Source organism: Heliconius melpomene, chromosome 13 (assembly GCF_056956725.1).
Source record: "Heliconius melpomene rosina isolate 202511_hmr_F chromosome 13, ASM5695672v1, whole genome shotgun sequence".
NCBI classification, from domain to species: domain Eukaryota; kingdom Metazoa; phylum Arthropoda; class Insecta; order Lepidoptera; family Nymphalidae; genus Heliconius; species Heliconius melpomene.
In genome coordinates, this window is record NC_140401.1 from 1,530,898 (window position 1) to 1,545,569 (window position 14,672).

Here is a 14,672-nt window from a genome sequence, read left to right on the forward strand (position 1 = left end):
TACATATTTTAGATATCACATTACTATGTAAAGAACAACTGCTTAAACGAGTTGTGAAAACAAATAAAAATATATTTAGATTAAAAAGATGCACAGAGTGGCATTTCAGCCTTGCTGTAAGCAATGGCCAAATAATTATGGTTTAAAATATTTTTAATTTAAGTAGGCAGAAGCCTAGTGTTAAGACACTCTGCTCCCCACGAATTCTGGCGGCATTTCATTTCCTCAAATGGGAATCGAACCCACAACCTATTTACAGTCAAAAATAAAAATTAAATGAACTTGGTTATCACATTCATATAGATTATATTTAATGTAATTTTTATTCATAGAGCAATACCTATTAAGGAATACTATCGGTAGTATATCTTCTATATAACCACCATTTCAACCATCATAATATCTTTATTACAGTAACTTAATACCGCACTTAGCCGAGTAATAAATATGTATAGCAAAATTTCGCTATAAACGTCCCCTCAGAACGTGTTGTGTGGTATCGCACTCGTAAATCTACGCTAGTGACACAATTCAAAGCACGAATCCAAAATTATGTATGGTACATACAAAATTATATTAATTTCTAAATAGAGTTTAGTGGCTGATTACTCCATTCTCCTTAGCTAAGCAGAGGTGGTTGTATACTTAAGGAATGTTAATATTTAAAATATTTTAATTCAACTGATATAAAGTGAGTTTTTAAAAAAAAATGTTTAGACGAAATGAAATTAATCTTATTTCTTTAAATTAATTTTAAAAAACGTATAAATAAAAAAAATACGTTTTTCACGTAAGCAAACTTGTGGGCTACAGTAAATTTTATATGAAAACAAATTTATCGCCAACTCTCAACACTAACACCACACAACAATAAACGCTCGAAACGCTTTCTCGAAAGGTTTTCGCAAAATGATCTCACCAGACCTTGGAGATGCATCCTTTATTACGAATACGCAATAAAACGCACCGTCTCAGTGGACAATGCCGCTGTGGCCTTCTGCCCCCTTGCTCGTGGTTATACTGTATATAGTACTCGTATAGTGCACCCGATGGCGGATGGCCTAATACGGTTATGTATTTATTAAGAATAGCTTATACATTATAATTAAGTTGAGTTCCCCCACTCAACACGCAATGCCTCCAGAATTCGGCGGAAAATGGGAAAAGAAGTGTCTTAACACTAGCTTTCCTCTGCCTACCTCCTGTGTGCAGTATACCGTATGAAATTAAGAAAAAAGGAAGTAACGACATGTCAATAGGACACTATGAATCACATGACTACAACAGACTTGCAGTGATCGCAGGCATACATTAAATGATAAGATCGTATCAAAAAGATATAAGAAAATCTCTCGTACATCATTAAAATTATAGGTCAGTGTCGATCGATAAGCTTGATATATTTTATCTTACAATACTTGTTAAAGCGAAATGTCAAAGTGATCGATTATTATTATATTATTATTGTTACATAATGAGTATAAAACATATACAGCATGTTCTCAAAAGCCTTTTTTTCATCATGAATTAACACCCAGTAATTTTCAGTTCCGTCTTTAACAACAAGGTACAAAGGGGCTCCTGGCCAGGCACTTATCATGAAAAAGCTCTAAATGACTTGTAAATAAGTAATGAGTAAGAACCACAAATTCTTGTATGGTCTAGGTCCCCGACATATGCTAAAACAGTACTAACGCCCAGGCATAATCTGCAAGGCGGCGCATGCAATCGTGGTGATATTTGATTAAATTTACAGTTTCCGCTCATATGTAGTTTGTGGATTCAAGCGCGCCGTTACGTTCCGACACTCAACACACAATGCCAGAAGAATTCGGCGTAAAGTGGGGAACGGAATATCTTAACATTAGGTTCCCAGATTCTCTCGGCAGGAATGTGCAGGATACAGCCTTAAGCAACACAGCTAACACAACTTTTGAATGTAAACGCGTGTTTTTCTTAATAATAATAATAAGCTATTGCGAGAAGTTCAGCTCTCCTACTCAACACGCAATGTGTCAAAAACTGGAAAGAAAGACTGAGAAAAAGGACTGGAAATGGAATGTCTTAACTCTAGGTTCTCTCTGCCTATCCTACTATACGCGGGATACAAAGTAAAACTAGTGTTGCTAAATTTATGTACCTACTGTGGGTATACCAGCATCTACATGAACTTGGTCTAACTCACAATTTGCACTAAATTAAACGCTATAACGGAGCTCGACATACAATTACGCACGAGATTCATCAATGAAATTCTATACGGTCAAAAATAACTTTAATAAAGATGAAAGTTGCTCCATTAACACGGATTGCGCACAAAAATAACGCGTAATGTCTTTAACTGACACCTGTCAAATAATTAACTAAATATATAAATTATGTATGTGTATAAAAATATTTTTTACAGGTTTTAGTACACCGCCTGCCTGTATACGAGATGGTTGTGGGTTCGATCTCCACTCGGTGGAATTATGTTAATTTCCCCGCTCTGGTATGCCATACAAAGCGCATTGTTGAGTTTTGCTAATCGACACTCAAATGTTCGAGGTATTTGGCGGAGACTGGGAAATGCAGTAGGTCCTTTTTTTAATAATTTCTTACTTTGTTAAAATTATATTATGAAAATGTATTAATCTTAGGAAAAAAGTTTATATGTTATATTTATATTTTCATGTTCATATTTCAGGATAATCCCATTCTATCTTAGTATTAATTATTTATAGGCCGAGCTTAATAGCGAAGCGTGCGAATAACAGAGTAAATAAGCAACGAAAATCCAGCTTTTTAAACTCCAAATATAAAATTAGCTGGATTTACTAACCGGACGTTACGATTTTATTACCACTAGAGACAAATATTTGCATTCGCAATACAAATGTTTAATGTGGGCGGGATTTTGTAGCGGAAACGGCTCTTGCGGTCCCTAAGCTGTGTAGTATTTGTTGAAGTTGTAATAATGTAACATATATACGTATATTTCATATATACATATAAATCACATAATTGTGATCCAAAATAAAATAAAGTAATAAAGTCGTAAGGGGAAGCAGGTAGTGTATTCAAATCCTTTTCTAAGAAAATTACTATTTATAATATCTATAATTTAAAATAACTGCCCTATCGAAAATATTGCCATCCAAGTGCAAATAAGCAGAGGGATCCTAGTACTAAGACACTCTGTTTCCCATTAGGACACTTCCAATCCCACTTTTCGCCGAATTCTGGTGGAATGTGTGGGGTTGCAGAATTAAAAGCCGTTTTGCCTCCTTACCAGAAAAAGGAAGTGTAACAATGAAATATTTAATATCCTGAATGGGAATAGAAGCCAGTACCGTCGCCTTTAACAGTCGCATGCCTCTCTAAAATAAGCCTATCTAAAATAATTTAAAGTGAAACTTCAATTTTGCTTTTGTAAGCTAGACTGAGTTTTTAAATGGAATTTTATAGTGTTCTGAAAATATCTTGAATGTCAATCTCAACCGCGAGTCGCCCATTACACGTGTATACTCTAAGAAAGCCCATGAAAAACATCAAACGTTTTCCTTGAAATCTCGTCAAGTATGACGCTAGAACTATTACTAACTAAATTGAACTAATGCTGTGAATGATAAACATACTATATCGAAATTCTATATAATTCAATTCAATAACGATTATTAGGGAAACAATAAAAACAATATGTATCGCACATAACAGGGTATAGGCATAGGGGACCTAGTGTTACGACACTCCGTTCTCCACTTTCCGCTCAAATTTAAAACGAGAAAAGTTCCATAAGCGAAAGCAGCTCTGTAATTTTTCCTGCAATTAGGCACAGTAAGCCACGGTCGAATTTTCAACATGGCGTGTTGAGTTACGGAATCTAACGCCGCAAATTAATATTTATTGTAGGTACCCCAAAACATAAATGAAACTACAATTTTTATTTTACAGCAAACACATAGCTATGAAAATATTTACAAAATACCTAAGCACATTCCACGAATTCAGGAAGACCATCAAAGCATACCAGAACACCAAGTGGCTGTCCCTTTGAAGTTGAGATACAATGTAAGTCGTGACTATACGAATACCGTTGTATTCTTAACGATCCCATAAGGTTTGTAAAGAATCCCAAGTTTGGTGTTACGCGGTCGCTAAATGAGTATCCTGTTAGCGGCTGGCCGAAGGCAGAGATCAAAGATAATTTTATGGCAAATAGACGAAAATAAGCCTGGCTCTTCAATAATAATTACGGCCGGAAATTTATTTTGATAAAATAACTGACTTTGTTTTTAAAAGTTTTTATTTTACTGTTATAGTAAAGTAGTGTGTTAATTTTTTTATTATACTGTTTTGGTGTCGTATTTTATTATCGCTTTTAAAGAAATGTGATGAAGATTTTAGAAATAAGACATATATTTTCCTTGTATAGTTGACTGATTGACGTTGACAAGGCTTAATTAAAAGCTTTTTGTATTATTAAAAAAATGTAAAGTGTTATTCACACACTAAGCATCGTAAAATATTTAGAAACGAACTGCTGCATACAAAATATAAAATTTGGGGGCGGGTTTCAAACATAACATTTTTGAACGATTTCCTAAAGGCGTGAGTTGACGTAACATAATTTTTAATTGCTTATATTTCGAATGTTTGATCTTTACCTAGTATAGGTAAATAAAGATCGAACTAACTTCAGTTACCTATCAATTATGCAATACCTCAATTAGAACCATATTTCAGCGGAAAGTGGTGAACGGAGTGTCATAACACTAGTTTAGAACACTAGTTTGTTACAACAAAAAGTATTGCAAGAATTTTTACATTGCACAAATATAAAACAATTGAAACTGAAACACAGAGCATAACTTTGAAACAACATTAAACAATCAGGGATACTTAAATTTTATCATCGAACACAGGCATTTAGCTATCTATTGCGACAAATGAAATAGATCTTTAGGTCTATAGTAATAGGGTTAATTTTTGATCTCACCAATTCAATTGACAGTAGCATTTTATGAAAAAGAAATTGGCTTGCAGATGTACGCAATTGATTTACAGCTCGTATTGTTGTTTTTAATCATGATCGATACCGGTAGTGTGAAATGGTAATTAATGTTCTACTTTTGCTCTTCTGCTAATGTGAAAGTGGGTTTTTACTTATGTTGACCGTCGTGGTGCAGTGGCATAGCGACCTACACACATGACGGTTGTAGGTTGGCTTCCTAGTCGGGGGAATTAATTACTTTTATTTCCTCGTTTTATGAACAAGCCAAGTAGTTAATTATTATTTCTTTAATAATATCATTTCCTCGCTTTGGCACCAAGGCAAAAAGCCCGGCGTTGAATTCCGCCCCTGAAGACGCAATGCCTAGAAAAATTCTGCGGAAAGTGGGGAACGAAGTGTCTCAACACTAGGTTTCCTAGGGTTCCCTTGTGTAGCTGTATGCTGGATACAGAGTAAAGCTAATTAAATTGTAACTTAATTTAATTAAAAAGTAAGTTAAATACTAACTGACGTCTCTGTACGCTATTAGTAGTACAAAAACAAAATATGAATGAAAACAGCAGGCAAATATGACAAATACAAGACAAAAAAATCCATCAAATACTAAGCTGAGGTTGCATCATTATCACAAATGCATCTGCTGCGAGTGTGAGTGCCATTCACTAAAGATGAATGGGCATACGTCGGATTTACGATCGATAGACAAACAGACATCTGTACCCACTCCGTAGTATGACGCGACGATTTATATGAGTTTTTGTGATATTCACGTATACGAATACACTTACTATAGAAAATATCTTTTGAGATTTAAGTATAATATTTATATTGGTATATATTGTCGTCGCTAGGTTCTTTAGAGTTCTTTTTATGTCAGTAAAAAGTTTTTATTTAAACGCTCTAAAAATTAAAAAATAAATATTTTTTCATTTAAATTTGAACTATCAACTCATAACCTCATTAGATATTTACAATTTATATGTTCCTAAAAGCTTGTCGTGCTATTCACTTGTGTAAATAAACTAGTACTAATGTAATTATAAAAAATTTGCTAAGTTTAACTTTTTAAATATTTCATTTAATTAAATATTGATTAACGCGACTTGATTTACTACAAACTCTAATTTCGTTAGCGACTGTACAACAATGTGATAATGTTATAGTTTACTCTAGTTTTTCTATATAACACAGTAGGGGAGGCGTGTTGAAATATAACTCTGTTTGTATTACTTTTTTGTCTGTAAAAGCTGTCGTTATCTATCACCAGGTCAAATTACATCGTCGATCACATTTTTTGAAGATTATCTAAATAAAGGTACTAGTTGCTTTTTTTGATTGTTATTTCTGATCGAAATATCTGTGAAATAGTTAAAATTTAATTGGATTTTAATTAAAATTTCCTCAGAATTTATCATAATATGATTCATTGTATCTTTTAATAATATTTTTTTTTATATTATACATACAATCTATAAGACAGAAGTTTTATTATTATTAAATAAATAAATTTGATAATGCGGGCGTTGTAATATTAATATTATCCAATTATTTTTCTCCTAAAAAGTTTCTAATTTGTCAACGCATGTGGGCGGAAGTATTTTTACCTTATTAAGATTACGTCATTTCTGAGCATCCTAACTGACATCACTTGTGAAAATGATGTAATGTTTTTAGATTCACGCATTTTTTAATATATACCTAGCAGGGAGAGCAGAAAGAAAGCAGTGCTAAGACACTCCGTTCTCCTCTTTCCACAAAATTTCGATAAATTGCATGCGGAATGGCTGACTAAAGCTCTGTCTTACCAAACCATAATAATCGTATAAGAACTTACACGATTATTAAAGTTAGACCGCTTGGGCGGTTTCTGGTACGTCCAACGTTAGTTTTTCTTTTCGGAATGCAAATAACAATTTTTAAATGTTAAAAAAAAATTTCTATTCTATTCTCCCCAGTGGGAGTCGAACCCACAACGATCGCGTTTGCAGTGAGATGCGGTCCAATAAAAATCGTTTTGATGATGAAATATCGTCGAAAATATTTTGCTAGAAATAAAAACACAGATTTTAGCAGATATATCGGTTCCACAAACATCCGACCGACACGAAGACAACTAATTCCGGTTAACATAACATGTTAATGTTATTTTAGTAATATAAAAACTTTTATTTAATTTCCTTATTTCCAATAATCGTACAGTGCTATAATATTTTTACGCATACTTTTGAACCTCTTTGACCTGCTTTTGCAGCTGTGTAAATTATTTGCAATTTATGTAATTTTCAAATAATATAAATTACAGTATACACAAAAAGTATCAAATAAAAAAAAATGGTTTTCACAAAGTTGAAAAACCCAATTAATCTAATTGTAGTGTAAATATGGCCGAGAGTAATGTTCCCGCATTAGACGTACGCCATGATAAGGACGTGCCGAAAGGCTTATTTTTGCTTTTTTCAATTTCGTTCACACAAAAATCGAGCTTGATTCAAGAACTGTAGGTATAGTGTTAGTTTTTTATTTTCTTTTTTTCATATAAAAAACTTACATTTATCACGATTCTCTGAAGACAGTATAAGTCTTTTAACGATAATTATTAAGTTTCTTATTCTAAAAATGATGTTTGAAAATATACATAAATAATGTTACAGAATAATTAAAAAATATTAATAAAAATTAGCATACATTTTTCAATCAACACTAGTCAATGTCGATCTACTTATCGGAAAGCTGTATAACAACGGACAATTCGAAATAAAAGTAATAAGTAGAGTTTCTCAAATTATGTAAAAAAATTGTCAAAATCATTAATTTTTTACATTTATTTAAAGTGTTATTCCACACTTAGGAAAGAAAAACACTTATTTAGAAAATGTATATAAGTTTAAACCAGAAATTTCAACCGCGCTTGAACGGTTCCCAAGAACGCAGCTGTAAATCCCACTACGTTAAAAAAATTATAAGTTTATTAAATAAGTATCATTAATATTACTTAATATGACTCCACATAATATATAATACAGTAATATCATAACATCAAAACTCGATAAATCAACCACAAACAATACGTTAAACTAAACTGAAATCATCAATAATAATTTTAGTTCCTTCATATAATTTACAGCTATATAGACTTGCTGACACCACGAAAAGAATAAATAGGGATTTATTGAATGATGTAGCTAATTTGTGTCATGGATGGACATCCCAATATAAATCAATGTCACGCTTGCGACACGTTCGTGAAATCTATGGCCCTTCACACATTGGCCCCATGTTGGCCCAATCTTTGAGTTATATGTTCAGTTGGTATTACTAATGAAAGTTATTGCTTTGTAGATTTGGCCTTGTAGAAATTTTGGGCCAAATGATACTACAATTTTGTCGTAGATAAAACATTAGTTACTATAACTACTTAGCGATATGAGAATAAGCTTTGGCCTTTACTTTCAGGGATTTGTGGGGGGATCTTGGCGTCTTAATATTAATTTTCCTCCACTCTCCCCTTCTATGGGGGAATAAGAAAAAGCTTTACAGATTTTGAGTCTTTAGCTAACACAACTTTTTCTAACACTTATTTTATAAATATTTAACAGTCCAATTTTTTCTGAATTTACTTTTGGTAATATTACAAGATAGGATTTCTTGTGATAATATAAATCCACCATAAACGAATTACGATGCTTAGCTTTAAGTTTTTTTAACTTCTGTCATTCTGGCCTAATTCTTTCAGTCACATTTATGTCTCGGAGATATATTTTTGGTAGACCGCTGTCACTTATTTTTTACTTTACTATTTCTAGATTCAAAGAATTTTTAATTAAAGAAGCAAAACATGATTGAAATTTAATTTAAATAATAAAAATTGTAATAAGTTATTGTACCTAGATCACAAGAATGGGTGGGCGTTTAATATTAGTTCTGAATAAAAATTACGACCGACTTAAATATGAAAACAAAGGCTACAGACATAAATCATATCAAAATTTTCTATACGCACCTAACACGAATATTGGTGTGCATAAACCTAGTTAGAGTGTTTGCCAAAATATTGTTTACTAAAGAAACACCTGTTAGGGAGTGACACAAATGGTCTTCTTATGCCAAATTAATATAGTGTTACAATCAATAAGAAACTCTATTCTCCAGTTCCCGCAAAAATGTGAAAAAATTAACTTGGAAAAAGAAAATCCTTAGAATAAACAGTTAATTATTTTGGTGACAATATTCTACATATATGTAGATACATCTTTGAAGCTAAAATTTAAATAGAATTTTTCTAACCTTAATTGTGCATTTCTCAATATTTGCAGTCGGTTGATTTAGAATTACATACTTTAGTTTTATTGTATGAAATAATTATTGCATTATTACGGATGTGGCACATCAATAGGTAACATTAAGGAATATCATTACATAGACTTAAATATAATAAAATAAGTACACCTTGGTCAATAACGCGTATAATTATATAAATAAAAAATACAGGCTAATTAAATTTCGTAAAACGCAAATTAGCCCAAGATCCTAGGACCCCCAGATCTACGTAATTTTAGCAAAGCTGAAATTTTGAAAATTATTATTTTAATATGTAATTAAGACAGTATGCGTACTTACTAACTTGAAAGTGGGGTCCTTTCAGAGGTAACGCCAACTATCAACTATATTAAGTAGGTACGCACACTGTCTTAACTAGACATTAGACTATTAATCCTCAAAATTTCAGCTTTGCTAAAATGACGTAGGTCTGGGGGTTCTGGGATCTCAGACTATTAGTACTTATACCTACATAATTTCTAAGATATTCGGAATCTAGTCTAAAAACACGTCGTAAAGATAACGAGATAGACGAGTAGGTGTATGGTCACAGTAACGGTGACGAGTGGTTTATAATTATTATTATCAGTTTTTCACATTACTAAATATATAGGGCAGTAGAACTAAATTATAAGAAAATTTAAGTAGGATTTTTTACTAACGTTTTTATTTTTAAGAAGTAAATAAGCTTTACACACACATAGCAGGGTAGGCAGAGGGTTTTTAGTGTTAAGACCTGTTCCGCACTTTGCGCCGAATTGTGAAGACATTACTTGTCAGTACAAAATATAAAATACTTAACTAGAAACAGTACAATACAAAAAAAAAGAATAACAATACATAATAAGCTATTTATTGATACTTTACTGGTATGTTTTTTAAATAACAATTCTGAACTTCATTTTCTATGATTAGTGTCACGTACACGGTTTTTCTGACTGGTGACATCACTACGCTACCAGCGTACTACGGGTATACCTTAAGTTGTTACCACAAGTGAGACTGATATTCTCAGATCGTACTATCTTCGTATGATTAGGCGTTACGAGACGGTGTGGGTTCGATTCCCACTAGAGGAAATGAGAAATTTTCGTTTCCTCGTTCTGATAACAAGGCAAAGCGAGGTGTTGAATTTCGTCTTATTATAAAGTCTCGAAATTTAGGCGAAATATTTATTTTAGTTATAAAATTGTATAATATGATTAAATTATAAGGCCTAGGCTAGGTAGATAGACTATGTATTGACATAGGCCAGCAATTATTCATAATTAAATGTGGATACGAATTTCACTCGAGGAATAGTTTATCTTAGTAGTATAAAACAAATTTGCTGCCTGTCGAAGTACACTAAAATCTTTCAATCTATGTTACGAACGAAATGTAATGGGATTTTCATTAATAGACAATGATTCAAGAGGAAATGTTATAATATGTAGAGCCAAGAATGTCAAATATTTGTAATGTGATGTCGTAAAAAACATATTTTTATACTTTCCGCCCGATTCCTGAGAAATTACGTGGTGAGTAGCAGTGCTCAAGCGCGCTTTGTCAATCAGAACAGCGAATAAGAGCCGACGTATTCAAACGCTGTCCTACGCAGTCACGATAGCCTCATAAAGAAATAGTCATATTCAAGAAGCTCACGCGGGCAAAGCCGAGCAAGATACTAGTTAAGAATATCTTCGATTTGGTTAATATAAAAGTAATATTCGATTATATATATTCTATGAAAATGCACTTAAGCCTGGAACAGCTTTCTCTCAACAGCAACTGTTAACGTTTAAATATAAAACGCTTTAAGTTTTAACTATATTATGTTTACAAAATAAGTACAATAACGTTCATAACCATAACCTCGGTCCGCGTTCTCTCAATAATGTTTGATTGTTAAATTTTAAAGACCTAACGGTATAAAATAATTCAAGTAGTTGCTGCTAGTAGCTCTGAAGTCTGAATAATAATGTATTAAGTTTTAAATTTATAATATTTAATATTTCATCATGGTGTGCGAGGTGTTTCATATATTTTGTTCAGCTTCAAGCTTTATTCTACTTATACGTATCTAGCAAAATATGCGGAGTTTCCACCCAAATTCGGAAGATTTCATTTTGTGTAGCGAAATTTGCCGCCTTTTACTAAGATAACCGGGGACTAGAATTAGATAGAGCGTCTGATTGTAAATACTACGATTGTGTGTTCGATTACCATGCGGGGGAACAGCTCTGGTAACAAGACAAAGCGCGGCGTTGAGCGCCGCTAATCAACGATAACTGGGCGGAAAGTAGAGAACGAAATATCTACACTAGCCTGCCTACCTTGCTGTATAATATAAAAAATCTGGTACATTGCGATCATAGTCTGTAGTTTTTGCTTCTAATAATGTCAAGATTTAAGTAAACACTTGGTTAATCTAGAAAAAGTAAAAATTTAAATAACGAGTAGGTATTCTTCTATTTCGTTTTATCGCTGCACTTACTGGAAAATTGACTTTTGACCTAGTTTATATGAATCATTCATTCATTTTCTCAATATTCCGAGACCGATTTTCCGTGTCATTAAATATTGTATTAGAGAACAGAAAGGAAATTTATTTAAAATATTATAATTATTATTTATTTGTTTAAGAACTAATTTCACCTAGTCAAATCAATATAAGCAATTGCAAATTCCATCAAGAATTGTTTCGCAAATGTACGTAGCCTAGATTCTAAATTTCATATTTCTGTGGGCAATAGTTTCGTCTACACGTTGTCGCCAATCAGTCAGTCATTCGGTGCCGAAACAGTTTTAACATAAATATATTGATATATAATAAAGAAATCAAATCTCTTCTTATAAAAGCAAACGATTTTGTTATATCGTTGATTGAAAATAAAAAAAAACGCACGCATCAATAAATCTTTGAAAATAAACAATGCCATGTAGGTATCCAAACGAGTTCCCAAGTTAGAACATTTAAATAACTAAAGTCTCGAATATTTCTAAGAAGTATTCGCCTTTTGTTCAACTAAATTGAATGCTTATTAATAAACATTATTATTTTTCATATTATTTCATAAGAAACGTTCACGCCTTGTTTACTCAGTAGGCGCAAAGGCCTGGACCTTCAATTAACTTTAACAAAAACCTTCTGTTGTTAGAGATAGATATTAAATTTAATATGATATAAAGAGATAATAATCAGTATTTTATTGTATATTTAGAAATAATAATTAATTAAACATAATCCACATTAATTACGTAGAAAAAAATATTAAGGTTTTGTACGAAAAAATAAGTCTATTCTTATTTGGCAGTTTTAAATATGATGTCATTACGGGGAAATTTTGTCATATCTCATTGTATACGGCGGTTCTAATAAGACAAACGGCTTATATTTACTATGTTTTTTGTGATATGAAATGCAACGTTAAGGTTTGCCACCCAACTTTTAAATCTATAAATACAATATAATTAATATAATTTTATTATATAATAAAATTGCAACTGATCGCTGCCTGTACGTAAAGATATACGGTAATCTTTTTGGCCAATTTTAATGCAGTTTTCACTATTGTATTTTGGAAACTACGAAATAACTGATTTGCTGAAACTGATCTATATCTTTTAAAATTATCATATTATTAGAACACGAATTTAAATCAGATTAATGAATAAATATGTAGTTGAAGCGGGTGAAGCCGCGAGCGAGTCGCTAGCTACGTAAAAAAATGTAATGATTTCAAAGTTTCAGGATGCCTGAGATATATTTTTATAACTTGAGGTGCCTGTAATAGGCTAATTGTATATAGAATTTATAAGGCAGTATCTAATTGTATACGTGATGGTTACAGATAGTACCTGTAGGTTCGATTCCTATTCGGAAAATAATTATTTTCATTTTCCTGTTTTGGTAGACGACATTTCGTAATATGTGAAATTTGAATAAGCGGAGAACGAAGACATTAAGTTCTGGCTGCCTACCTTGCAATATGCGGGATAAAGTGTGAATAAATAGAAAAACTAAGTAAGCAATTTAGATAAATTAGGTTCATTTCTATAGACCTATATGTATGCAAACGTAAAAATAGCATAATATTGACGTAATTCTCATAAGAGAATACATTAAAACCAATTTATTACTTTAAGCGATCTGTAATATTTGCCAATACGATTTAGATTATTATAATATTATTATATTCTTAACAGGTATACAATAATAAAATTTGTTTCTGTACAATTTGCACCTTAACAACCACGGATTAAATTTAATTCATAAATATCCAATATAATTTTATAGCCATATAAAATTAATTAATTATATTGTATATTTTCATTATGATACTAATATATTTGTAAATACAATACGTATTCCACCTGCGTTAGTAATTAGATAATTAATTTTAATGAAATACAAGCAGTTTTCTTTCAACAATGAAAATATGCACTATAGTGTGTAATAGTGCATAAGGTCAAAAGGTGTTAGCTGTTTTTCTTATTGACCAATACTAATTGATGAATTTCAATTAGATATATCGATTCTTTCAGTGGGCTATAGATTATAATATTAATAAAATAAATATTACATTTATTAAAATACTCCATACAAAATCGCGAGCTTAGATCATTGAAGTTATAAAATATTTTTCTATAAAACCTTCTATTTTTATCTATTATAAAACTATTTTATTTAAATCGATCTTGTGAATATTAAGAATATACAAAACACAAAAAAACATCTTACAACATAAACGTACATACATTATATTATATAAAAAATCTTGAAGCGCTAAAATTGCACGTTGTTTTCATTATTTGATAAGATTAGACCGGTACCGGTATTTACCTTCGATCACGTGGCGGCCGGAGAATTTCTTTTGATATCGTTCCACTTTTTTACTATACACTATTTTTATAGCAATCTAAAGATAGATTAAACCTGATTTTAATTCAGAATTCGTTTAATTAAGCGATTTAGATTGAGGACGGTCGTCACACGTTCTCCCCTCGCGAAAGCTAGGCACCGACTGACCGAGATGGGAGTCGGACGATAATCGCTTTTCACTTCAGTTGTGCACACTATGTGTCATCTACATTACATTTTTAGTGTAAAGTGTGAAACGCGTAATCGCCAAATATGTAATATTTACTTAAAGTAACGTCTTAAGGGATTACGATTGCGAATGATAGATAATTTGTAGGAAAATAGCTTCTGATAATTAATTTTAAATCTCATTGTTGTTTATTACTCCACTTTCAAACGTTTCTTATCTCGTTATATATGAAGAAAAGCAGTTTCATGTCTTTTCCCTTCATAATACTAGGTTCCTTTTACCTAGAAGGATCCTAGTATTAAGATACTAAAATTTTTCCAGACACTGCG

At 31.8% G+C, this 14,672-nt stretch overlaps 1 protein-coding gene across 2 annotated transcripts in view; it reads right to left on the reverse strand.

Moving 5' to 3' along the window:
- Nucleotides 1–14,672, reverse strand: part of LOC146532409 (uncharacterized) — a 182,635-nt gene that overhangs the window by 98,049 nt on the left and 69,914 nt on the right. The window contains exon 1 of one of the 2 annotated variants that reach the window (XM_085195787.1): nt 14,136–14,332. The exons of the other annotated variant lie outside the window; for it this stretch is intronic. The gene's annotated coding sequence lies outside the window, so the exon portion shown is untranslated. Of the gene's footprint in view, nt 1–14,135; nt 14,333–14,672 lie in introns of those variants that run through there. 2 annotated transcript variants of the gene reach the window in all.